Genomic DNA, 27,308 nt, shown 5'->3' with positions numbered 1-27,308 from the left:
CAAACAATGGCAGTATAATGTAAAAAATGATATTACCAAGGTATGCCTATAAAAGTTGCTGTGAGAGTGTGCTGGATCAAGGATCACCTCACTGTCCGAAACAACAGGGCTGAGGCCTTAGAAGTGATAAGAATTAGGTGAGTATCTCTAACAATCCCTGCCTTCTTCACCCCCAATTCTAAATTAAACACATCCCTGTCTGTGCCTGGAATTTTTTAAATATTTCTAATATACAATGGAATGAGAGAATGGGCAAAGTGAACACATCCTAACTTCTCTCTACACATAAGAATTGCCAAATACACTAAAACATAGATTTTCATATAGTTACTGCAAAATTTGAGGTTGAAACAATTTACCCAATTTTTGCAAATTCCTGTTCTTTCCTTTTCACTGTGTCATGCATCAGTTACTCTCACAGCAATAGGGACACAAGGTGGCACTGTCGTGCTGACATTCATTTCAGGACCCTTTCAAAATGGACAAATTGGAAAAAGGTAGGAGGCCCTATTGTGACAACTAAAACCTGAGTTGTAATCTGGCCTTCTCTTAGGCATACCAACATTAATAGTAGCCAAAGAAGGAGCAAATCATTTTGCATTTCGTGAATACCACATCATGCCTGTATAGAAAAGAATATATTCTCTGATGGTTTCTGCAAAATGTCATGTGTGTGTTCACAGATTCGTTCAAATGCATGTAGTGCAGCTTTGCTAATAGAAAGTTGGAAGTGAGCTGTTTACCATGGGCAAGGCCATGGACATGGACCACCTCTCCACCTAGTGGCCATTGGGGAGGAATGGAACCATAGTAACCATACTGTGCTTCATTCAGTTAAAAGTAGCTTTTTTATCCAACCATCCATAGGCAATCATGTCATTTTGTCTAAAAAACGACAACTTTTGGCTTACTGCATTCATTGAATTATTAATTAGGCCTAATAATATATTGTGATATCTACTTAAGCTGAGGACAACAACAACCAAAAAATTAAAGTGTGTGTGTAGTCTCTTAGGTCACCTAAATTGCCTTTATTCTTCCATTATTACCAACCTAAACTCTCTCCATACATTTGTGATTTATAGGTAGAAAACGCAAGCAGAATTATATATATATATATACTTATAATAAATGCACATAATCTTTAAGATAAAAGAAAACCTAATAAAGAAATTTATCCTTCGTTTTACAGGCAAGGAAACTGAGGAACAGAGAGATTGTGATTTATTCAAAGTCATATAATCAGTTAGGACTAGAAACCAGGTCTGCAATTTAATCACTTTAAATCCTTTTTGACATTAGTTGATGCCTCGGTTCTCTAAGACACTGTGTTTTGTTTGTTTGGTTGATTGGTTGGTTGGTTGGTTTGGTTTGGTTTGGTTTGTTTACCACACCATAGGGTTTTTCTCAACACAGTAGGAAAAAAATTAGTTCCTAAAAGTTTCACTCATGTATTTTCATGCTAAGCTGATAGTATTGTAAATAAGTCCTAGCACATCTTTATATTTATAGGTATATTCTGAGCCCATCAAAAGAGCATGCTTTTTTTAAACTAAGGAATTATTCACATTTATTTAAATGAAGTGGAACATTTAAAAAGTGAAGCAGCAAATGGACATGGAATGGAATAGAGTGTGCTGCTCAAAACCACTATACAAAAATGGTTTCAGAAAGCTACTCTAAAAAGAAATATGAATCTATTCAGACTGACATGAAGTTTAGAGTTGTTTTTGTTTCGTTTCATGTAAAAAGCATTTAACTTTATTTTAAGAGAGGAAACACACACACACACGCATGCACATAAACTTAGTCAATTGCTTTACCCATTTTAATTAAACTTATGATGCTCTTCTGTGGCATGCCTTGGGAATGCTTTGTTGGGAAGCTTCTTACCAAAAAAAAAAAAAAAAAATGAAATCGGTTTACCAACTAGGAAAGTCTGCTCATAATTCCCAACCCAAGGCTTAAAAGGAAAAAGGTATGAAGAAAATCTGGCAGTGAACGTATTAGAAATGTGATTCCTTATGACTTTCTCTCCTGTGATCTTCTCTTGGCGGTACCATTGGACTCTATCTTGGAGGAGAAGGAGAATTTAGGCAAATCTGTTTTTTAAACAGGCATAGGGAGAAGAGAATGCTGTGTTCAATAGATCAGATGGCTTTTATTGAGTGCTGGGGAGAAAGTATTTTTCTTTCACTACACTTAGACATTTAGAAGCTTCAAAAGGCCCCTTTCCCTTCACCCTCAGCTTTACTTATACATATTCTTATCTTCATTTGCTTCTTAATCATCTTTATTCTTCTCTCCTCTAGAGATGAGGTGAAGGAATAAAGCTTTTTGTTGATTTGAGCAACTAGAAAAAGTAAGAACGATTTCAGCTCTTTTTGCCCAATATAAAGCCGGGGTGACAAGTGAAAACAACCCAGAAGATGGAGATGTCAGTAAATATGTGCAGACCCAAAGTATGTTTATTGGGTCAAAAAGAATTTCAGTGTGTCCAGTATTCAAAAACAGTAAAAAACGACAACAACAAACCAACAGTATAAAGCCATCCCTGAAACTACTTGTACTTGCCTAGCTCCTATTTAAACAATAAAAGACAGGACCATATTTTCATTATTTAAATGTCCTGGTGTCTAAATAAGGGGATTTTGTTTATATTAATAATCATACGGTGTTCATACACATGCATACTATCTCCCAGAAAAATTACATCGCCTAAGAGATTCATAATTTTCTGCTAGTGATAGTTTTTTTTTTTTTTTTACTAAGTTTTAATTTGGTACCTAAGCAAACTGACAACATTCCTTTAACTTTTTCCCACTTGCATTTCATTTATGCAAAGAAGTTCATACTATAAAAGAAATTTGCCAACAACAAATCATAATTTGACTACCATACAATTCAGAGAACATCTCTGAAAGAAAAGGAAAAAACAACAAATATCTAGGTTCATTAATAAAAAATTATAGCCTTCTAAACATTAGAGAGAACTAAAATTTAAATAATTTAAATTCAAACGTGGTTTTAAAAAAAAGTTTAGATGGAAAATTTCTAAAGAATGAAACAACACTATTATATATTAAGATGAATAATTATTACCATTTTTAGTTTCAATGTATTGGACATCTTTTTAATCTCCAAAAACCCCAAACTCTATTAAACAGTTTTATATTTTTTTGAATGCAAATCCTTACATTAGTTATTTATTATGAAAAGCTTTCAAATAAATTCTTAACATTTTTAAATGCGTAATGTGTAACATGTATGTTGAAGTCATCACATCTCATGGCAGAATTATGCAGTGGCAAAATTACTTCTACTATCAAGAAAATAAACACAAAGTACAATAATTACCACCTTTCCCATCAAAGTTTCAAAGGTAAGACTCCATATGCAGAAATTAGTAATAATACCTTTAGTTTCCATCTGGTAAGTAGATGGATTAATGAATTTAGCCCTTGCTCCTTTCTCAGCATACTCACTTGGAAGTCAGTAGCTAACTTTCCCTAAGTTAAAGCAGTTATATAAGGGTTGCACGGGCTAACTGGACTACAGAATACCCTAAGCTGAAGTTTGAACTGAGTGTCAAAAGATTCCAGAAAGGCAAGGTCCATGTCCTCAAGCTGATTATTTTCAAGCGAACTGTAGAATCACAAAAAAAGCTTGATCCTAGAGTAGAGAAGAGGTTATGAAGCCAAAGTCAAGCATAATTTCCCCACAGTTTAGTGTGGAAATAGCATGCCACTTATTCATTATTATAGTTGAACAGCTAGCGTGGCAGAAAAGCCCTTTTTTCTTATAGGCCCTTGAATGTTGTTTCTAACATCTGCTGTAGTGGTTACACATACATGATAGTAATAATAGATGGCATTAATTCTTCCCACAGCCTACACTGAAATTAGAAGTGATAGAGCTCAAAGAATCTATTTTGATACATTAAACATAACTGACATCAATGTTATTTGATGATTAAATGTATAATATCTATGTTACAGGAAAATACATGAATTTAGACTTTCTCTAGGAATTCTAGGATACAGATATTGCCTTTGGGTTTTTGGTAAAGAATTAAAAGGATTTTGCTAGCTATTTGCCATTGGTTATGATCCCTGAGGATTCTGCAAAATGCTAGAAATTACGTAAGCAATGGAATTGCATGAAAGATGGGTTTTCAAGAAAATTGCAAAATTCACCAAGTTTGGCCAAATAACCTAGGAATTGCATATGTAATTTGAAAGTCTGGAGCAAAGACTCAAATGGCCAATGATGACTCTATAATATCCAGTGTTGCATAAGCTAACCAAAATGGCTTCTACAACATGAAAAAAAAAATAATATAAAAGGGTTGATTTCTAATTGAATAATAACTCTTAGATGTACACATTTGCACAACTGCTAGTGTTTATTGCCCTTGATGTGGGGTTAACTATTAACTATGTAAGCAGTATATGATTTCTATGTGCTTGTGATAGTTACATGCCATATAAATGAAAATATTTGTTTTCTTTTCAGTGCTATGCAACTTTTCATGCTAATTACATTCTCACTGGCTAAGGACCTTAGGGTGAGGTACTAGTTTATTCCTTTGTAGAAGTTTAATAAAGTACACTTTCCGCTGAAAAATGTAGTTTGCTAAAATATGTTTCGAAAGTGGCCTTCAAGACAAGTCAGCTCTAATATCTATTATCAACTTTTGGACGTAAAAGAGGCCACCCTTAGGACTAAAGAAGGCTGGAACTAGTGGCATTCAAAGAATGTCAACATCAGTCCTTCCTTTGCCAGAAGGGATCACTAGTTAGCAGTATCCTCCAGATGCTGCCTCTACACACCTTGCCAGACCCTGGGGCAATCCATTTGCTCAGGGTCTGAATTTGGCTCCTCTGTGGCAGCAGGACTAGCCGATGATACTCAAGCTTGGGTGAGTTCATGAACACAGCCACTGATAATTTCTATATTTATAGAAAGCCAGAACATGTGTAGATAATCACACAATTGGATATTTATGAAGTGCCAGATTTTATGAATACGGGAATTTGTTAATTAGCACAAGGACTAATCATTAAAATTCAAAAATAGATAAATAAACAGGAATACCATTTATTTGTTCATATTTCAGGGAAAAATATGCAGCTGCTATTCCTTTGATGAATGTAGGCTTCTGGAGGAAAAAATGTGAAGAAGAAAAGTATCTAAAAGTCTTGAAATCTTAATGAGTAAAATCTAAGAAATCACTATATAGTCTTTATATTAAAAATGATCATAGTGATTCTCCCCTTAAGTTAGAGAAGTTTAAACCAACATGTGCTTAGCATTTGAATTACGTTGCCTTGCATTCCACTATTTTGGTCCTTTTCAAGGAATCAAAACTGATTTTCATCGGATAGGAGTTAGAAAAGCACATAACAGGTCACTCAGTACTAAATTGTTTTAGCTACAGGGCATGGCAGAGCATGAAATAACTGCTTTAGAACACTTCCTCATGTGGGTGTGTTAGATAACTGTCTGCTCCAACATTAAAACGAAACACTCTGTGACCTGACCAGGACTCCAGGCTTTCAACAGGCAGATTTCATGTGCTGATAGGAAAAGCCCACCAGAGCTAGTAAGGCTGGTTATGGAATTCTTCTGGCCCTCTATAGCCCTCCTGTGATGCAAGCCTTTCAGCTTTCCAAATCCCTATATAGCAGAATACACTGGTTTTAAGTTTACTTATGCACATTTTATAATGTCCTGCTGTATTTAGATTGTGACAGTCCCTCCAAGAAAAGGCTGTGATTATTTTTCATACTAAAAATATTTTAGATCTACTGAAGGCTCAGGATTATCATGCAAAAGAAAATATATACACATTCTAAAAATCAAACCAACCATAAAAATGACTAAATGTTTACTTTTATTCTTTCTGGAAGGTTAAAGGAAATTTTCATCTTCTCTTAAAAATCTTTTTTTTTTTTTTGTTTGCTTCTAATTAACCTAAATATGCTTAATATAAAATTTTAAGATGTCATATCCTCAAAGAATCTGTTTCCTTTATCCACACATGTATGAGAATATGTACATAAATATATACACACATGCACACAGGTATTTGCTCATATACATGTGTACGGAAAAAGAGACTTATTAGTCAAGAGAAATAGTAAAGATTTCTTTTAAAAAGATTAGAATTTTAGGTAGTTCTCATAATATTAATATAGAAAATGACAGGTGCATCAGACATGCACACTTTGACACTAGTTTTAAAACAAATGTTTGGGTCAAAAGTCTCAAATGGAAAAAAAAATCACATTTGAAACACCATATATTGCATACCATATGAACATACACTTTTAGTGGGTTCCCCCAAAGTTCCCCTTTAGACCTTCAGGGTTAAAAAAATCCCTGACAGGACCTGACTGAGTGTCCTTAGCATCTGTACTACTCTTGGTCAAAGCTGGCCTTCCAGCTTAAAAGACAGTTTTTGTAATATAAGCAAATTTAAAAAGTCATGAACAAATTTTTTAAAACAAAGGGAAAAAACCTTTTAGTAGCAAAAGCTCACCACCTTTTTGGAATAATGGATTTTTAATAAACATTTTACTAGGTTTGAACATTGAGAATGTGTTTGGGAATCTGCTCCAGCATCCCAGGTGGGTTAAGAATATTGCTTTATGGACTTCTTTGTGTTGTCAGAGAGGCCTAATGGAATTAAAAAAAAAAAAAAAAGAAAGTGCCACTTAAATAAATAATTTATTATGAAAAAGGTGATTATTACTATCAAAGATCTTTATAGATTAGCATCTATTTTCTATCATTGCCTATGTGTACGCTGAAAATATTTGTGTATCTTACCACCTGACTTAATTTTTGTCAAAGGAATAACAGTTTTACTTTAGGACAAACCCAAATAAAACTCTACTAAGGAGACCATTTCAAATGGACCTATTTAACTACTTCTTTGAATCAAAGAAAACCGTTCTGGGAAAACTCTTCAACAATGTCAGCTAGTTGTGAAGGCAACTTTTCCCACCATAAAAAAGAAAAATAAATAATAAAGGAAAAAAGAAAGCACCTCAGAACTATGCTTGAACTAACAAATACATTATTTATAGTTCCCGAAATGTTAAATGAATACTTACAGTTGTTGCACAAGATGGCCTGATACACTTCATAGCTTCCACTTTGTAAAAAGATGACCAGCCCCCGACTCCTCCCTCCCCAAGCATAATAAACAGTAACATACTAAAAGGAAACTGTCCCAGGATAAAAACTGCTTGTTAAGAAAGTTTGCATTCTTACTAACCACTGTGATAGCCCTATAAATGTAAAAGTTCAACTGCAAAATAAAAGTTACAAAACAGAATAACTTATTCCTTTCAAAATACATCCCCAGATGTAATATAGAAGGGTATGTAATAATAAAAATAATTACTAGATTTTTACCCACACTTAGTGATAACCTCTCATCTTATGGCCAATGCCATCAAATAAATATACTGGCAAAAGATATTTAAACTGCTTCAAGAATTTAAACTGTAAATATGGACTTTAAACTTCAATGTAAAACAAAGAACAAGAGTCTCACTTTAGTAATACCCACACTGTCACTGCAGCTAAAACTCATTGGCACGTAACTAACAAAATCCAGTTTGCAATAAATAAGGACAACATGATATATAGACAGACAGATGGAATTGCATAAACAGACAAGAAAAGCAAAGAGACTGACAAACATACGGAGGGGTCTGTTTTAAAAGAGTGAAAGATACTGATTTATTTGGAACTTGAGTGAGAAAAATAGGTTTGTTTGTAATTATTTTTAAAGTAATTAAACTAAATCACAAGGGCACACCCTTAAATAAGTAAGAAGAAAATTAGTAGAGGATAGGCCTCCTAGAGATATTCCAAATTTTAAGCTAGCAATAGCTCTGTCAAACTTAAATCTGGAAATTAAAATTGAAGGGAGAAAGAATAAAAGCATGGGGGCTAAAGGAGATGATAGGTAGAGGGGGGATTGAGGGAGCAGGATTTTTTTTTTGAAAGTTGTCTGCCCTACCTTCTTCCCCAGCGCTGAGTTTCTCTTCTCATAATCGGTGTCTCCCTGGAAGTACAGTGTGAGTGGTAATGACTGCCTGCCTCCCTAATGAGTCCATTTTCCTGCTCTTGATGTTGTGTATATACACACACTGCAACCTACCTTACAAACCACAGAGACGGGAAGAGAGAGAGAGAGCAAGAGAGAGGGAGGGAGGGGGGGCAGAGAGGGAGAGAGAGACAGAGACAGAGCAAGCGAGTGAGAGAGAGAGAAGAGGAGAGAGAGAAAGAAAAACAGAAAGAAACAGAGAGAGAAAGGCACAGACAAAGCCCTCCTACCAGACAGCAGACAGCCTTCCTTCCCCTATCCAGCAAAATGCAACTCGTCTAATGCAGCAACAGGTTCAGTATTGCCAGACTAACAGAGTGAAAAAGGTATAGTCTCTATAGCATTACTGCTGCAAATAAACAGTTTAAGAGCAGCTGGCTCCACCTTCTTTATTTATGCTCCATTATGAGGAATGTATTGTTTCAGTTCTGGCATACAGTACATGTAATTATCATAAATACATTTTTTGCATATAAGCAGGAAATAGTGAAATACATAGCCTATTTGTGCAATCTTGTAAATCTATTTTTTTAATGTGAAAAGAGTGTCAACAAATCTGCTCTGACAAAAGCCTAGTAATGATTTTAAAGTCAAAGCAGTCTTAAAGGAGGCTCTGAAAGAAACAGACTCCATACAATAGGAAAACTGATCTCAGACAAAACTGATAACTGCAAAGAAGAAATTATTGCTCAGTAAATAAATCAAGACCATAAGCAAAATTGCAGACAGAAAAAGAATTCAGTTGAATTAAGTAACTAATAGATTGGTACTCTAGAAGAAGGCAGATCGGTTTCTTATTTGAAGCATCTATCTGTACAAACATCACAGTGCCATGTACTTTGTGTGAACAGGTGCACTGCATATAGTACATAGTGTTACAACAACAGAAATAAATCCCACAAGGAGCTTCCATCACTAGCAGGACAAAATTACATAGAATATGGATCTGAAACCACAGCAGAAACCCCTTGTTCTTTTATTAGGAGGAAAAAATAAAAATAATCAATGCTTCTAAATAAAGCTTCCTTAAAAGAAAAAAAATGTTTTTCTTTGTCTGATGCCTCTAATCATTTTTTTTTTTTTTTTCGCTACATGCTTGAACCAAAATAATGCTGATACTGCACTCCTTAACCCATCACATGTTTCCCCACCCCTTCCCCCACTCCCAGGTGCCTTTTCTCCATAAGTGATACATTTGCAGTGATGGAATTACAAAGATCAGAAAACTGAACTAGTTTCAAGCCCTTCTCCTTGTCTCCCATTTTTTTAAACTAGACTCTGCCTATGTACCTAGATAGCCACCTTTCTTAAAATATTTCTGTACAGTTTGGCTGTGTGTCATTCAGATGGAACTTAGAAACAGTACAATAAAGGCTAAATATTCTAAAGAAAATTTATATAAAAATGAAAAATATAACTGATTTGACCTATTCAAACTCTGCATTTAGGCACCAATAATTAAATATATTAATTGTAAAATCATCCTTTTTACTTGGTTTAGTGTTTTACCATGTTCCTTTGCATAAAAAAACTACTTCACCATAAAAGCATCAATTCCTTTGTTTAAAAGTACCTTTTTCTTACCCAAAGAGAATAAGAAGACAGTATTTGATTTCTACCAGCAGGAACCAAAAGGAATGTAAAGGACCATGAAGTCTATTCATCTTTTCTAAAGAACAACCAGTTAGTTGAATTAAAAAAGAAAAACAAATATTTTGGCTCAGTGAAAAATGCACAACATCTCAACAGTTTCTCCATATCTGCATACTTTACTAGATTCCAAGCACAATAAGTGACATATTCTTAGTACTTTCTAGAGTTCAAGATACACTTTCCCTGCTGGAACTGGTGACCCATGTATTAAATTAACCATTGCACCACATGAAACAATAATCCTAATTGACTATCAGGCTCTGAAGCTATAAAGTTATTAAATTAAATTGTTTCATATGTTGATATGCCATGGGGCAATTTCATCCTGTAGAAAGATTCTAAGTTGGGAGTTAAGAACTAGTTTTGGTCCCAGTGTTACTACAAATACTTTGTGTAAATACAGCAAGCCATGTAGCCATTCTCAGTTTCACATAAAAAAATAAATTAAATTTAAAAGGAAGGAATTGGCCAGGTTAACATAATAATGATAATGATGATAGCTAATGCTTAAGTCCTTACTATGTGCCAGGCACGCCTATAAGTACTTTGCATTTATTAACTCACTAAATCCTAATAATGACCCTATGAGGTAGGCATTATTTTCAGTTTCATTTCCCAGGTGAAGAAACAGAGAGGTTAAGTGATTTGCTCAAGATCACACAGCACAACAGTAATGAGATCTGAATCCAGCCTGTCTGGTTTAGAGATCATGTGTTTAATTTCTATAGCATGTTGTCTCCCAATATCTAATGCTAGCTCAAGCTTCATTTCCCAGAAGATTCTGTGGTTATGAGTCAAATCCAACATATCTTGACACTTCCTCTTACCTTGCTTACCAATATACCATGGTGCAAATTTTTCTTCTAATTTACACCCATAACTCTCAATACATTTGGTTTAAGTGTCTAGTAGTTCCAATCCCAAAGAAAGGCAATGCCAAAGAATGCTCAAACTACCACACAATTGCACCCATCTCACATGCTAGTAAAGTAATGCTCAAAATTCTCCAAGCCAGGCTTCAGCAATACGTGAACCATGCACTTCCAGATGTTCAAGCTGGTTGGAACCAGAGATCAAATTGCCAACACCCGCTGGATCATCGAAAAAGCAAGAGAGTTCCAGGAAAACATCTATTTCTGCTCTATTGACTATGCCAAAGCCTTTGACTGTGTGGGTCACAATAAACTGGAAAATTCTGAAAGAGATGGGAATACCAGACCATCTGACCTGCCTCTTGAGAAACTTGTATGCAGGTCAGGAAGCAACAGTTAGAACTGGACATGAACAACAGACTGGTTCCAAATAGGAAAAGGAGTACATCAAGGCTGTATATTGTCACCCTGCTTATGTAACATATATGCAGAGTACATCACGAGAAATGCTGGGCTGGAGGAAGCACAAGCTGGAATCAAGATTGCCAGGAGAAATATCAATAACCTCAGATATGCAGATGACACCACAAAGAAAGTGAAGAAGAACTAAAAAGCCTCTTGACGAAAGTGAAAGAGGGGGGTGAAAAAGTTGGCTTAAAGCTCAGTATTCCGAAAACTAAGATCATGGCATCCGGTCCCATCACTTCATGGCAAATAGATGGGGAAACAGTGGACACAGTGGCTGACTTTATTTTTCTGGGCTCCAAAATCACTGCAGATGGTGATTAGAGCCATGAAATTAAAAGACATTTACTCCTTGGAAGGAAAGTTATGACCAACCTAGACAGCATATTAAAAAGCAGAGACATTACTTTGACAACAAAGGTCCATCTAGTCAAGGCTATGGTTTTTTCAGTGGTCATGTATGGATGTGAGAGTTGGACTATAAAGAAAGCTGAGTGCCAAAGAATTGATGCTTTTGAACTGTGGTGTTGGAGAAGACTCTTGAGAGTCCTTTGGACTGCAAGGAGATCCAACCAGTCCATCCTAAAGGAGATCAGTCTTGGGTGTTCATTGGAAGGACTGATGTTGCAGCTGAAACTCCAATACTTTGGCCACCTGATGCAAAGAGCTGACTCATTTGAAAAGACGCTGATGACAGGAAAGATTGAGGGCAGGAGGAGAAGGGGATGACAGAGGATGAGATGGTTGGATGGCATCACCGACTCAATGGACATGGGTTTGGGTGGACCCCAGATGTTGGTGATGGATAGGGAGGCCTGGTGTGCTGTGGTTCATGGGGTCGCAAAGAGTCGGACATGACTGAGCAACTGAACTGAACTGAACTCTATTTTAAAAGGTTACATAATCCATTTACTCACCTTTCTTTGTTTCCCAATGTCCATAGTATACGCAACCATTTACTTGAAGTGGAAAATATAATAATTTGTAACCAATATGGCTATCAATTCATAAAGCCCAATGGCAACCCACTCCAGTATTCTTACCTAGAAAATCCCATGGACAGAAGGAGCCTAGTGGGCTAGAGACACGGGGTTGCAAAAAAGTCAAACATGACTTGGTGACTACAAAACAAGAAGTAGCATTATATGTAGTTCCCATACACTATTCTCCTGAATGCCCCGTATTTAAAACAGAAAAAAAAGAAAGAAAGAAACTACACAGGTCTTAAAGTTTCCCTATTTCGAATATCCGGAGACGGCAATGGCACCCCACTCCAGTACTCTTGCCTGGAAAATCCCATGGACGGAGGAGCCTGGTAGGCTGCAGTCCATGGGGTCACGAAGAGTCAGACATTACTGAGCGACTTCACTTCCACTTTTCACTTCCATGCATTGGAGAAGGAAATGGCAACCCACTCCAGTGTTCTTGCCTGGAGAATCCCAGGGATGGGGTCGCAGAGAGTCGGACACGACTGAAGTGACTGAGCAGTAGCAGTTCAAATATCAAATACTAAAGCAAGTGATTGTTTAAATAATTAAATAAATAATAATATAAAATATAATTTAAAAATTCTTGTTTTCTGTAGCTTGAGAAAGGCATAAAAAGCAAGGATTTAATTATAAATGATTTCTAAGAGATGCTGAATAATCCTATGATTTTATGTAGTTGGTTTTAACTTTGAACTATTTAGAGATATATTCTGAAGACTTTTATACTAACATCTTAGTCTGCAAGAGAGATTTAACCACTCTGATCTTTGTGTGTTCACTAAACATGTATTTTGTGCCCAAATATGTGCCATACTACTATACTTGAGCATGAAAAGTGAAGATAAAATGTGTGATATAGTTTCTGCTTGTGAGGATTTCACAGGCTGGTGGGGGACAGACACGTAAATAATATTAGAACAAGCAGATAATCTTGCCACTACTTCCTGTAATATCGCAAGTAATGCAGTGCCTTAAACTTCCTGCACTTTCCTCAAAAAACTAAAAGTGATATTAAACAAAACAAGCATATATACCTAAATTTAAAATATGCCTTATGAAAGATGTGTATGTGTGTGTGTGTATTGCAGGGGGAGGTACTGAGGTTAGACTGAAGATAGCTTTTTCTCCAACAGTGTGGCTTATAGACTCATTAAGTAAATTTTGTCCATTGTCCCCAAGGTGCCTAGTAAAGAGTCTTCCACAAGTACACAGTACATATACTTCTTAAATGATGTTGAAATCAGTGGTACCTATTGCCCTAAAGCATCAAATGCCATTAGTTTTAGGGTTACAGTGTACTTTGATCAGAGATTGTTGACTTAGCAAATGGATACTTCCAAAAGGAAATAAAAGATGAGATTTTTTAAAATTTTGAAAACAAATCAACTAAATTGATAAACATCTGAATATATACCCCTAACCCAGGTATGCTTTTGCCAAGTCCTTTCTCAGTGATCATTAATGTTTTTATATTATGTGAAGCTAAACAGGAAAAAAATTTGGAATAGCTTAAGATTGTTTACAAGAACATTCCCAAAAGACACATTTATTGCCCAGATTAAAAAACAAAAAGAAGGTGGGGGGGAGTGAAAATATGAGTCATGTTGCAATGATGGACATTTTACTTATCCGTTATTTCTTTCACATCTACAACTTATGTTCTAGTATAAGTCAGAAACTGGCCTTAGAGTTCCTTGTAGGAATGGAACCATATCCTTTAAGAAAAATAGCTTTGAAGCTGGTTAGGGTCAAAGAGTGAGACCTGAACAATTTTTTTTGTGGGTTTAAAGTGTGCTGCAGAGAACTAAATAACAGTTTGAAGGTAGAGGAGCATAGAAATGAGAAGAGAGGAGGAAGAGAGGAGAATCACAGGAAAGAGGGGACAGTGAGAAATTCCCCAATGTCAAGGTGGCCACAGATGTGTTTGTTTGTTGTCTTTTTTAAAAGAGTGTTGCCTAATATGAAATTCCAAGAGGTCTGCATTTTTGCAATACAAACCTTCTTACCAAACGTGGAAATCTTGGTATATTCTTTAACTTTGTTTATTAGTTTGTCCGCGTGTGTGTGTGAGTGTGTGCGTGCGCGCGTGTTCAGTCGCATCTGACTGGAACCGCATGGACAGTAGCTCACCAGGCTCCTCTGTCCATGGAATTTTCCAGGTAAGAATACTGGGGTGGGTTGCCATTTCTTACTCCAGAGGATCTTGCCAACTCAGAGATCAAACTCGGGTCTCTCGTATCTCCTGCAGTGACAAGCGGATCCTTTACCATTGCGCCACCTGGGCTAAGATGGGAAAATCAAAGTACAGCCATACGAACGCATGGCTCCTATGCTATAGCCTCTGAAAACATAGGCACTTCTTAACAAGACAGTACGTACTTCAGAGTTGCAAGGAGTGACCAGTGGCACTTTGAATAGTGGCCAGTAAATGGTGAATAGTGAATAGTAAATAGCCAAGTCTCTTCTACATAAAATGACTTGAATATGGATATGAGTCAATCCCCTTTTTCCCCACAAATACACAGGAGAAATGTGGTCATGTGAGAAGACAGAGGTTGTCTGAATTACAGGATTACCATTGACTATTACTGTTGTTATAAATACTGGCTCTACAAACTGAGTTTAAATGACACGAGTATCTTCAGAAATTTAGAGAAGAGTACTTTCACAACACAATCAATACAATTTGAATCAAAAAATTAAAAACATAAAAATGTCATTCTCAGTATCTCCCTGGCTCTAGAAAAATGTATTAGATATATATACTACATTAACTCTATCTGCTTCCTGCTCAATCTTCTCTCCTAAACAATCTAGAACAGTGTTAGTAACTCTCTTTAAAGTTTCAACACTTACATAATAATGTAGTCATATGTACAGATTATATTCAGTGCACAAGGAAACAGAAACTACAGAGGGTATTTCACAGGAAAAATAAAAGTTACAGAGAAGTTATAAAAGAGGCATCTCAATTGCTATAGACATTGTTTGTCCAGCAGGTTAGCAAGATCCCCACTGTTCTGCTTGGTAACTCTACATGCAAAAACTCAAACTCCATATTCTTCTCATCTAAAACGTTGCTGCTATTAGTAAGGATGCATTCTCATAATAGAAGTTACCACTATTGCAGAGAGTCAGGAACTGTACTTAGCACTACATAACTAAGTAGTTCTACATAACTGCACTTAATGCTACATAACTGTACTTAGTGCTACATAATTCATTTAACCCTCCCCATAGCATTAATGGCAACCCACTCCAGTACTCTTGCCTGGAAAATCCCATGAACAGAGGAGACTGGTAGGCTACAGTGCATGGGGTCACAAAGAGTCGGACACGACTGAGTGACTAAACTAAAACTAAACAGCATTATAAGAAAGGTACTAGTAATGTTTTCATTTATAGATGAGGAAACTGAGCCCAAAGTCTTGTAGCAAATAAGTGGTAGAAGTCAGGTCTAAACAATCCAAATGGAATTTTAAGGAATAAAGGGAGTGGCTTGACAAAACTACTCCAAAATTTTCTAGAATAATAAACTGGCCAGATTAGGAAGAAATTTGGGGAGAAAAACTAATGATAAGAAACAAGTCTGAGAACAGCCATATTCCCCAGATAATTTCAACATTTATTTTAAACATATTTGAGAAAAAGTACACACAACTCAAAATAAAATTTAAAGAAAGGATATGAAGAAAAGCAGAGTATAAATAAATAGCTTTCAAACAGGATGAAAGAAACACCAGGAACCAGTTTGATTAAAGAGTTGGAAACATTAATAACAATCTGTCCAGTAATATTGAAGCCAGTTATTAATAATAGAGTCAGCATGATAAGAGCCTGCTAACTCTGAGGCAACAGGCCACAGGGATAATTCAAATTAGGTAGAAACGGTATCTCTTATTTTTAAGAAAGCTCATTTAACCCTGATAAGTTACAGGTTTACAACCATAACCTTTGAAACATATAAGGTTATATCAAGTTTTTAGAAAAGAATCTACATAAAATCTCAATCTTCTTCATTTCTACTAATAACAAATACAGGAAAACCTCATTAATCAGAGTACCTACAATCAGAATGTATAATGTGTCAGATACATTTATAGGATTCTTGTGAAATAGAAATTTTAAAATGAATTACATTATACTTTAATAATTATATTGGTTGTTTCAAAATTATCAGATTATCAAAACATATTCTACTTTATGTTGAATAGCTATAAAATTTAGGCTTATTCTTAAATTAAATGTGGTGTCCTCCTCTATTTCAAACTGGTGACATTTTAACACTTAAAAGGTAATAACTGAACCTTCCACAACACAAATAATACACCCAGCATCATCTATGTAGAATATGAACATAAAATAAGTGTCTCACCAGGAAATAGCTTTTATTAGTAATCAATAAGAGAAGAATACTGCCCATAATTAAATCTGTATTAATTATGAAAAGGGTTATGAAAGAAATAAATCATCATTGTGGATTTCATTTTAGAAATTTAATGATCTGGGACTTCAATACACACTACTTATGAAGTCATACCTAAAAATTTGATACTGAAATAAACTGAAAAGCACTTTAAGCTAATATTTTAATAAAATTCATGTGGTTTTATATAAAACAAACTTATTTAACTATACTCCCTCCACCAATAAATGCTTTTTTTTCAATAAATGCACTGAATTCAATATGCCATTCAATAATTAACTTATGCTATAGCAGTTTGAGTTTACAATATACTTGAAAATATTATAAAATGTTATAAAATAAAATGTTAAATATTATATTTTTTAAAAAATTCTGAAGTTTTCCAGGTGCTGCATTTAACTGAAAGTTGCTCAGTCGTGTCCCACTCTTTGCGACCCCATGAACTATATACAGTCCATGAAATTCCCTAGGCCAGTACTGGAGTGGGTAGCCTTTCCTTTCTCCAGGGCATCTTCCCAACTCAGGGATCAAACCCAAGTCTCCTGCATTGCAGGCATATCTTTACCAGCTAAGCCACGAGGGAAGCCCAAGAATACTGGAGGGGATAGCCTATCCCTTCTCCAGGGGATCTTCCTGACCCAGGAATGGAACCGGAGTCTCCTGCAGTGTAGGTGGATTCTTTACCAACTGAGCTATTAGGGAAACCCCTATTATTTTTAAAGTTAAATTAATAAGTGTATAGAAATAAATAATAAATCAGAGCAGTTTTTAATCAGTGGTGGGAGATACCTAAAATATTTATAGCTGAAAAGGCATGGGCATAGACCAGTAAGAAATATTACTATAACTACTAATCAAAACAGATACTGGCTATAAATAAACAATTTATTGCCAGTGTGTACCTCCTGAATAACAACCCTAGCTTTAGATAACAAACCAGAATCTATTTTCTAAAACAAGTTAATAAAATTTGGAGGAATATGTGGTTTTACTACTGAGCTCCTACTCCTCTACACTAGATCAATAGATTCTCCAATTTTTAAAAACATACATCCTACCAGTAAAAATATTTTGAACTCTATATAGATCATTTGTCTGTTGGTTCTCAACTCCATTCCCACCTCTTCCATGCTCTCTTATGTGGTTGAACCTGAAGACTACATTTCCTAGATTGCTTTGCTGGGATGGGTAGCACTGGCAGAAGATTAAAGGGAATTTTTTTCCCTTCTGTTTTTCGCACCAGCAATCGCTGCAACGGTGTTTCAGCAGCCTCTGTAGCACAGAGATCTTGTAGCACAGATCTTGGGATCTGGCTCTCAGGACTGCTGGCTGCAGCAATAGGACCACAGTTGCAGAACAGCAGCAGCCATCACAGGTGACTGGAAGCTCTACCAGACTTGGCAAATTCAACAGCACTGGAAGAACTGTGGACCCCTGGGCTCCTGCCCTGTCAGTAGGAGTGTGGTTACCTGGCTTCCTGTGAAGCAGTGGCCATGGCGATTCTAACATTCACAGCCTCAGCGGTGCTCCAGCTTCCTCAGTAACCCAGTGTTCATAAGCTCTAGGTAACAAAACTTTCCATTGCTTTCTACAGGTGTTAGTGTTAATCTCTCAGTCGTGTCTGATTCTTTGTGACTCCATGGACTATAACCTGCCAGGCTTCTCTCTCCATGGGATTTTCCAGGTAAGAATACTGGAGTGGGATGCCATTTCCTTCTCCAGGGGATTTTTCTGACCCAGGGATAGAGTCTGGGTCTCCCACATTGTAGGCAGATATTTTAACAGTCTGAGCCTGCTTTACAGAGAAGGCCCGCTTCCTACAGGTGCTCATTGCTAAATAACACAGCCACCTTCTTTTCTTTCCTCTAGACTTTCCAACACTTTTGCAACCAATTCCTTGGATTAAAATCCCTCTGTTCTGAGTCTGTTTTTCTGCCTGGGCACTGATTAAACATAAGCCCATACTCCAATATATACAATTATTTATAAATTATAGACTTATACTACTGTATTGTATGTATGTATTATAGAACATATGGAGTAATAGGTGTTTTAAAGAATGAGATAAACAAGAAATAAACAGTTTTTAAAGTAAACTTTAATGTTATTGTATTTATCAACAATTTTCAAACATTCTTGTTGTCACTAAAAAACAAAATTTTTAGAGTATAATAAGATTAAATATTTGTCATTCTTGGTATCTCAGCTTGGATTTACCCTTTATGAAACAGTCATTTGAAAATCTGGTACTACATTCAGGTTATTGTGATATTTAGCTGTAATGGTTGTCATGGAGGGGGAAAACCTCACAAAATGGTAGATCCAAATGGAAGAAGAGTATCATGCTTATTAAATCACAATACTCAATTTTCAATCCCAACCACCAATTGTGTAAAAGATTTTGTTGAACTTTGGCTAGTAAATTTCCATCTTCCCATATGTCAACCAGTCATTCTTAAAAACTAAGAGGTACATGTAGCACCTTTATTTTTTTAGCCAAAAAAAAAAAAAAATGTTAATCTACTTAAAGATTTCATTTGGAAGATTTTATAACAAGTTATAAGATTCTGTTTCAAGTTTTAAAAAACATTCAGATACAGTTTTGTGCAGTTTTAAAATTATACAGAAACTAGAGTTTTACAGTTACATTGGCTTTGGCAACAGTCACACAACTTGAAATAACAACAAAGATTCAACATGGAAATGTGCTCTCCATACTACGGATCTTTCAAAAAGCAGTTATCTTCTCATTCACTATAAGTATGATTACTTTTAAAAAAAAATCAAGTACGTTTCTTTTCCCAAAAATGTATGTTAAAAGAACACCTGTTATCACAGAAAAGGTCAGCAAAATTAGAATTCTTATTCTGTAAAAGGAAAGTGCATAACTGCAACAACTTTCATATCACTTCTCAGTGATCTCCCACTGAATAACCAAGTGGTGCAAATATTACAGCCACTCTCCTATCTTACTACCAAGTAAAGACTCCACTTCTATATTTGATTCTGTTTTCTACTACAGAATTCTATTCTATTCTATTTCTACTACAGAATTTCTATTCTGTTTCTACTACATTTTAAAGATTTTGTTTAAAAAAAAAAATCGCATCAATGACACCCTACAGCACTTGTGCATCCTTTCATTTTAATTGATCTGCTAAAATAGCTCACTTATATGTGACAAGCAGATGAATTTCAGGTGTGGAAGTTGCTCTGTAATCTTATCCAGAAATCTTTTTCCATTCCAACCACACCGACCACTCCAACACTACAAAACTATGTTAACATAGTTTTTTTCAGAATGCATTTTTTAATTAGAGGGTATTTTGATGCTTGGCAAGTATCTTTTCCAGTAATCCTTTTAGTGATTCATAAATCATAGTCCTTCATATTATTGAAATTGAGCCTATCAAATATCATTGGCTGAAATGCTAGAAATAGTGATATTTCCATGTACCTATACAGTGAACCTTTCATACTATATAATTTATTCAGATACTTATTTCTTCAAATCTTCAATGTTTTCTATGTATCTTCTAATACCATTTGCTGACAAATAAATGTGATATTGCTTGCTGTCATATTTTTCATGCATTATTTCAGTCATTTTTCTCAAGGCATGCCATAGACTCAGGGTGAGATGCACCCCTTAGTGATAGTGAATATAAGTCCAAATTTCAAATAGACCTCTTGACCATTATTTTTGGTTGTGCTGTGCTGTGTTTAGTCACTCAGTCATGTCCAACTTTTTGTGACCCAATGGACTGTAGCCTGCCAGGGTCCTCTGTCCATGGCGATTCTCCAGGCAAGAATACTGGAGTGGGTTGCCATGCCCTCCTCCAGAGGATCTTCTCAACCCAAGGATGGAACCCAGGTATCCTGCATTGCAGGCAGATTCTTTACCAGCTGAGCTACCAGGGATGCCCTATTTTTGGTTGACTTAGTGTCAAATATGATTAAATCATCGTTTTAAGAAATTTTGTAATATAGCCAACAAAAGATTCATACAATGCATTAGAGATATTCTTGCTGAAATGTGCTTATTAGTATTTATCTTTATTCTGCTATCTTTTCCCAGAGTTGGTTTGTTTTGTGAGAGTTTATCTATTTAACACTGGACAATGTAATCCAAGACCCATCACAAGGCACAGATAAAATTCAATACCTCCAAATCTTAAAGCAAATCAATGCCCGGCCCCCACCTCAGGACGCTTTATATAACTTACAATGTGTGTAAATGATACTTTGACATTGTCAGCAACAATCTACATATTAGTAAACTTTAATTTCTTTGATTTTTTAAAAAATAAAAATATATATAAATTTTCAGTAAGGTGTTATGGAAAAACCTGAGTGAACTTTTTGGTCAACCCAGTGTTTCCCACAAAATAAGTTACACTATGAAAAGCTGACTTGAACGTTAAGTGTGATCTCTTCCCTTTTCTTAACCCATGCGTGTAACCCACATCACTTTGATTACTCAAACTGTTAATACAGGGAACTCACCTTTTCTCAGACCCTCTCCAGAGAATAAGAAATATTTAAATATTGGTTTCCATCAGGATATTTTGTGCATAAAGTAGGCAATTCTCATCAATGAATTTGAAATCATGATGGCCTAGATATTATATAATATCAATTGAAATGTATTATGAAATATAATAACATTTGCTTCACCAAAATTAAGAATTTTGATTTCTTTATAAAATACTCATTTGTTAAATGCATTATAAACCATTAATGTTCTTTGTGATGCTTCAGATAAGTGATCTGAGATAACCTAGCTGGTGATATATAATATTTAGTTACTTAATTATACCTGAAATTTCACAGTTTTCTGTTCAACTCACAGTGCTGATTAAAAAAAAGCAAATCATTTTGAAATATTTAGAGAAAGTAAAAGGAGGAATAATAACTATAAAGCATTATTGTATCTTAATGAGAACTTGAAAGATTAGTTTTTCACCTTATTCTCAATTATTCATGGATGGTACATTTCATCTCTAGGTGTGCGGGAAGTAGAGTGCTTTAGCGGAAAAAAAAACAACATGGGCTTTAAAGTCAAATAAACCTGAATTTGCATCAAGTGTCCACATTTACTAGTTGTGAAAACCAAGTGTCTTATTTTCCATGATTTCATTTCCTCATTAGGAATAATGGGGCATATGTAGTCAATGAAAATAGATACAAAGTGTCTGACCCATAGTATTCATTAAATGATAATATATTTTCTCCTTTTATTCCTAAACCAGATGTCCTTATTTTTTGTGTATTATGAATATCTTCAAACTAGTAATGATTCACATCCACAATTTATATTTTGCCTGTCATGTAACAGCTTAAAAACTTTCTTCACATAATTACTAAATTTAACCCTCCCTGCCACACTATGAAGTAATTGGACATTATACTAATTTTTCACAGAAATAAACTAAGCTCTAGAGAGAGTAAATAATTTGCACAAGATCTTGCAAGAAGTAACTTAAAACATTGAACTTTCACCTACCATTCTATAAAGCCTGCTTCCCCAGTCTCTAAAAAAAAAATCCTAGCTACAACTAACAAACAGAATGTTTTATACTAAGAAAATGATATATCTAATGATAATAAACATTATTAAACTATTTACATATGCCCAAAGTGAAATACATATGAATACAAAGGGCATATTCACATTATTATTACTAGTGGTTCTAGGATCTGAGAATTTGGTTGGTGAAGCAAAATATTTCTGTAATACATTCCTAGAAAATGGCTTTTTATTAAAAAAAAAATAATTAACAAAGATATACTCATATAAAAACTTGTAATTGCTAGTATGGTCATTTAAGGTGGAGCTTGACTTTCAAATAAAATTTGGAGTGTAATTTTATACTCCTCAGTAAACCCTAAGTTTTCTATTTATCTTCCCAAATGATATTACAAGATAAAATAAGTGTTGGAGATCTATGTACAGTAAGCTGATTATAGTTATGTACAGCATGCTGATTATAATACTGTATTGTATACTTGCAATTTGCTAAGAGAGTAAATCTTCAGTGTTCTCACCACAAAGGAAAAGAAAAACTAACTATGTGAGGTGATAGATGTGTTAATTAACTGGATTATGATAATCATTTCACAATGTATAGATTAAATTATCACATTGTATACGTTCAAAAAAATCATGCTGTACAAGCTAAATATATTCAATTTTTATTTATTGATCATATTTCAATAAAACTTAGAAAAAATTTTTAAATAAAAAGTACACATAATCCTAAAAAAAGCAGTTCTCTGTGAGCACTGGAATCTACACTTTGTTTTTAAATACTTTTCTGCATTTTCAATACTTTCTATACCACATATACATTATTTTCATAGTTATAAAAATATATTAATAAAATAATTACTTTTCATAAAAAGTAATATTGGAAAATAGGTATGTCTAAAGTATTGGGTGGTCTATTAAAACAAGGTGACCAAAAAAAAAAAAAAAAGTGACCATTTCATTGAACCAATTCCAAAAGAATAGCTGATTAAGAACTTAAATAACCACAAGACTCTCAGGATCATATTTAAAAAGTCATTTCTTTGAGCCCTTCGTTTCTTTTGTATCTGTTTCTTACTAATTAGGAGAAAATAAAGCATAAAAGTTAAAGGTGTATGGGTTCTAAATTCAGACTGCTTAAGTTCAAATCTTGGCCCTACTACTTCAGACAATTCCTTTAATATCATTAAATCTTTTGTCTTCATCTTTAAAATGAGGAAATAAAGTACCTACAGTACAAGGGCTTTTGTGCTGATTAAATACAGTAATCCAAGTGTTGGTAACAACTAGCATTTATGAGATGAGAAACATAAGGTCCACTGTCCCACAACTAGAAAACTGGAACCAAGATTTAAATCCAGTAGACTATTTCTGGAGTGTGCATGCACGGGTGCTAAGTTGCTTCAGTCAAGTCTGACGCTTTGTGACCCTACAGACCACAGCCTGTCAGGCTCCTCTCTTCATGGGATTCTCCCAGGAAAGAATATTGGAGTGGGTTTCCGTGCCCTCCTCTAGGGGATCTTCCCAACACAGAAATCTAATCGGCGTCTTTTATGTCTTCTACCCTAGAAGACACCTGGAATATTCCACCACCTGGAATATAAACCCTCAAATGTTAAACCCTCAATAAGCTCAGACACACATGAAACATTTAATAAATCTTAGTTTGTGGTTTTGTGCTAATTTCTAGTTTACCTAAATGTCAACCTCTAATGTAGGTTGAGTGAGTGAGTGATAGTATCTCAGTCGTTTCCGATTCTTGGCGACCCCACGGACTGTAGCCTGCCAGGCTCCTCTGTCCATGGAATTCTCCAGGCAAGGATACTAGAGTGGGCTGCCATTTCCTTCTCCAGGCTAATGTAGGTTAAACTTTAGTAAAAAGTGTACTATTCTGGTGAGTAATGTTGGTAATGGGGAAGTCTATGCATATATGAGGGAGGAGTACGTGGGAAATCTCTGTACTTTCAATTTTATCACAAACCTAAAACTGCTCTGGGATTCCTAGGTGGCCTGTGGTAAAGAATCCATCTCTCAATGTGGGAGACATAGGAGATGAAGGTTAGATCCCTGGATAGGGATTAGATCCCTGGAGGAGGAAATGGCAACCACTCTAGTATTTTTGCCTGGAAAATTCCATGAACAAAGGAGCCTGGCAGGCTGTAGTCCAAGTGGTTGGTCACAAAGATTCGGACAGGCCTGAGCAACTGAGCCTAGTAAAACTTTTTCTAAAAATAGTCTTTAAATGTAATGTGGTATCCTGGATGGGATTCTGGAACAGAAAAAACTAAGGAAATCTGAATAAACCATGTACTTTAGTTAATAACAAATTAATACTGGTTCATTAATTGTGGCAATGTGCCACAGTAATATAAAATATTTATAATAAGGAAAAATGGGTGTGAGATACATGAGAACTTTGCATACTATGTCCTCAATTTTTCTATAAATCTAAAACTATTATAAAAAATAATATCTATTTGAAAAAAAGTCAACAAAAAAAGTCAAGAGGAGTTGTTTTAGGAATGCAAACCTAAAAGTTAAGACTTGAAGGGGATGATACTGTCCGGATGCATTTAGGTCAGATGGGGGCAAAATACAGAGTACCCTAGTACCTTAACTCAGGAAAGGCATTTTTAAAAGATATATAGCTTTGAATGGTTAAAAATTCTCAAATGGGAAATTAAAGAGGATTTAAGAGTAGAAACTTTTAAGGAGTAAATTAAATGTCCAGAGTCATAAAGCTAGTCTATGGGAAAGCATGACTCCTAATCCAATGCTCTTTCTACTATGACACACTGACACAATAAAACTTGTTTGCCTTAAGGCAATAACTTAGTACACTGAAGGAAAAAAAAAAGAAAAAAGTATTGATAACAAAATGGAAAATCTTTCAGTCAGACTCAAGTATCTTATCTGTTATGGCATAGAATAGGCACAATTTAAGAACAGCTTTAACTAGAAAATAAAGAGATTTAATGAGATTTATAAGTAAATTAATGAGATTTAAAAGTAAATGAGACTTCAAAATTAATGGGAAGTGATGACAGGCTTCTCTGTAGTTTCAGACCTGAGCTTTTGCCTTTAACATAGTAATACAAAGTAACTTTAAAGCCTGGACTGACCACATTAAAACATAAAATTAAAACATAAAATTATAATCTGTTGAGATAAGGTCAATTTTACAGTCTGTGCCCTGAAATTCCCTGAATTGATGTCTACTTAAAACTAGGTAACAAACCTATCAGTTGGTTGAGTTTATTTAATTTTTATTATTCTGATTGCACTTAAAAACTTTTTTATTATAAAAAATTTGAATCACACAAAAATAGTATATAATGAATGAATTCTCTTTTACCCATTCTAATGGGTAATAGAATAATTACCCATTAGAACTTCTAATAATTCACATTTTACCTTTCATATTTTACCTACTGCTTGCATTTTTTTTTTTTTTTCTCTTGTAGTGACTGAACTAATTTAAGATGAAGAACAGAACCATCTTTGGGGAAAGGAAAAACAAAGGATGGAAGCAATATTTTCAGTCTGCTATTCATTGAGACTTGAACCAGAAAGATTCCAGACTGTAAGGCAAATAAATACAAGAGGCAAAGATGATAACAGTGAAAATATGTTAGTGGGATAGCTTAGCTATGTTATTTGACAATCAATGAAACTATTGTCTATGAGGAAGGAGGGTATTTTAAAGAATTAGTTTCCAACTTTTTAGTTTGACACAAAGAAGTATAGGGCAAGAAAGATTATAAAGGTTCATTGAGATTATAGTTTCTAAAGATGGGCTTATCTTTGAGGAACATAAAGATTAATTTCATCATGTTTGAATTCACATATCTAATAAATATCTATAGAAATAACAATCTGTACTATTTGCAAAATTTCAGTGTCACCAAGTCTCAGTTTATTGTGAAAGCTCAAAGTTTTTATAATAAAACATTCTATTTCCCATTAAGTCTCTTTCTGTGCTTGAGACAGCATTCCCATTTTTAAATTTTGAAATTTTAAATTAGAATATAAAGTGACTTTGGCAAGTTCAGTGATCTTTTTTGTAATCTTAATAAAGTTTTCTAGACATTGGAGAATAAAAATCTCGCCTAAATTTCCTGTCTAACTGTTGAAGGTTGAGACCATTAGAAGCTGGTTATGCAGCAAATATAAGCATATCTAAAACATCTTCATTGAAAAGATTATGTGAACAATGTCATGCTTAACTGTCTCAGTTTTCATCATGAAACAAAAGGCAAAAATTAGCAGGTAGAGATCAGAGATGATGGGGAAAGAAGAGTTAAAATGAAATAACTAGCAAGGCACAGCCTAAGTTTTAAAGCACAAATCTAAATATCAAATAAACATTCTTTTTCTCAAATTTACATCCTTCTGATTGACTTTAAATTACAAATCCAGTGAACAGAGATGCATTCTTTCTTCTATATTAATTACAAAATGTTAGCATTTTGGTATCTCTTGCTCTCCATTTTCTCTTAAATTTAGAAAAATTGCCTTAAACATATTCCTTCCTATGTTGCATGTAAATTAAGTTAAATTACATCTATGTACAATCCTATATCTCTGGGGATATCCTTGGGTTTCCACAGATTTTAATTCATTCAAAAGGTATCACAATTCTGTAATGCCTTTATGTGCCCTGCTGTTCCATGTCTAAGTGCCTGCTTTTTCAATAAACAGTTGTCTATAAAGATCATTCATACATTGATCTACTCTTTGCTTTTTCTGACCACACATTCCTCCAATTGCTATACAGTCTGAGTAATATATTTCTATACCTTGTAAGTATCTCAGTGCCCATCCCCTGCTTGCAATCAGCTTTTCACTAGCCTACATTCACAAAGCTAGATCACTTTCCAACTACAACTTCTAAATTCTGCCTTCTCTACACACTGATTTCCAATATTGAACACCCACTCTTGAGGCAAAACCATATCAATTAAAAGGTCAGGGCTGAGCAATTTATCTCAAAATTCCAATCACTGTGGAAAACATACCTGATTTTCCATAAAGTTCTAACTTGTTTCTTGGTCACAGGCTACTTCTGTGTGCTGTGCCATCATACACTTCTCCCTACTGCAGCCACTCCAGGTCAGTGAGGAGTCTTTCCTCTACTTTCTTTAAATCCATGTCCCCTTAAGATATCTGGTCAGCACACAGTACAAAAATTAGGAGTCTCATATATCAGCTCTCTGTCACAACCTCTTAATATTTTTGTGAGCACCTA

General features: G+C 34.9%; 1 protein-coding gene across 38 annotated transcripts in view; it reads right to left on the bottom strand.

The window, feature by feature from the left end:
- The window catches only part of ZBTB20 (zinc finger and BTB domain containing 20), an 846,735-nt gene that overhangs the window by 798,287 nt on the left and 21,140 nt on the right, over nt 1–27,308 (bottom strand). For 6 of the 38 annotated variants that reach the window (XM_061167118.1, XM_061167119.1, XM_061167117.1 and 3 more), the window contains exon 1: nt 8,039–9,074. The exons of 12 other annotated variants lie outside the window; for them this stretch is intronic. The gene's annotated coding sequence lies outside the window, so the exon portion shown is untranslated. Of the gene's footprint in view, nt 1–7,121; nt 8,011–8,038; nt 9,080–27,308 lie in introns of those variants that run through there. 20 more of the 38 variants (XM_061167121.1, XM_061167132.1, XM_061167136.1 and 17 more) reach the window with 8 other exon arrangements.

This window comes from Dama dama, chromosome 19, assembly GCF_033118175.1.
Source record: "Dama dama isolate Ldn47 chromosome 19, ASM3311817v1, whole genome shotgun sequence".
NCBI classification, from domain to species: domain Eukaryota; kingdom Metazoa; phylum Chordata; class Mammalia; order Artiodactyla; family Cervidae; genus Dama; species Dama dama.
Note: the sequence above shows the minus strand (reverse complement) of the source record. Positions and strands in the feature narration are given on the sequence as shown.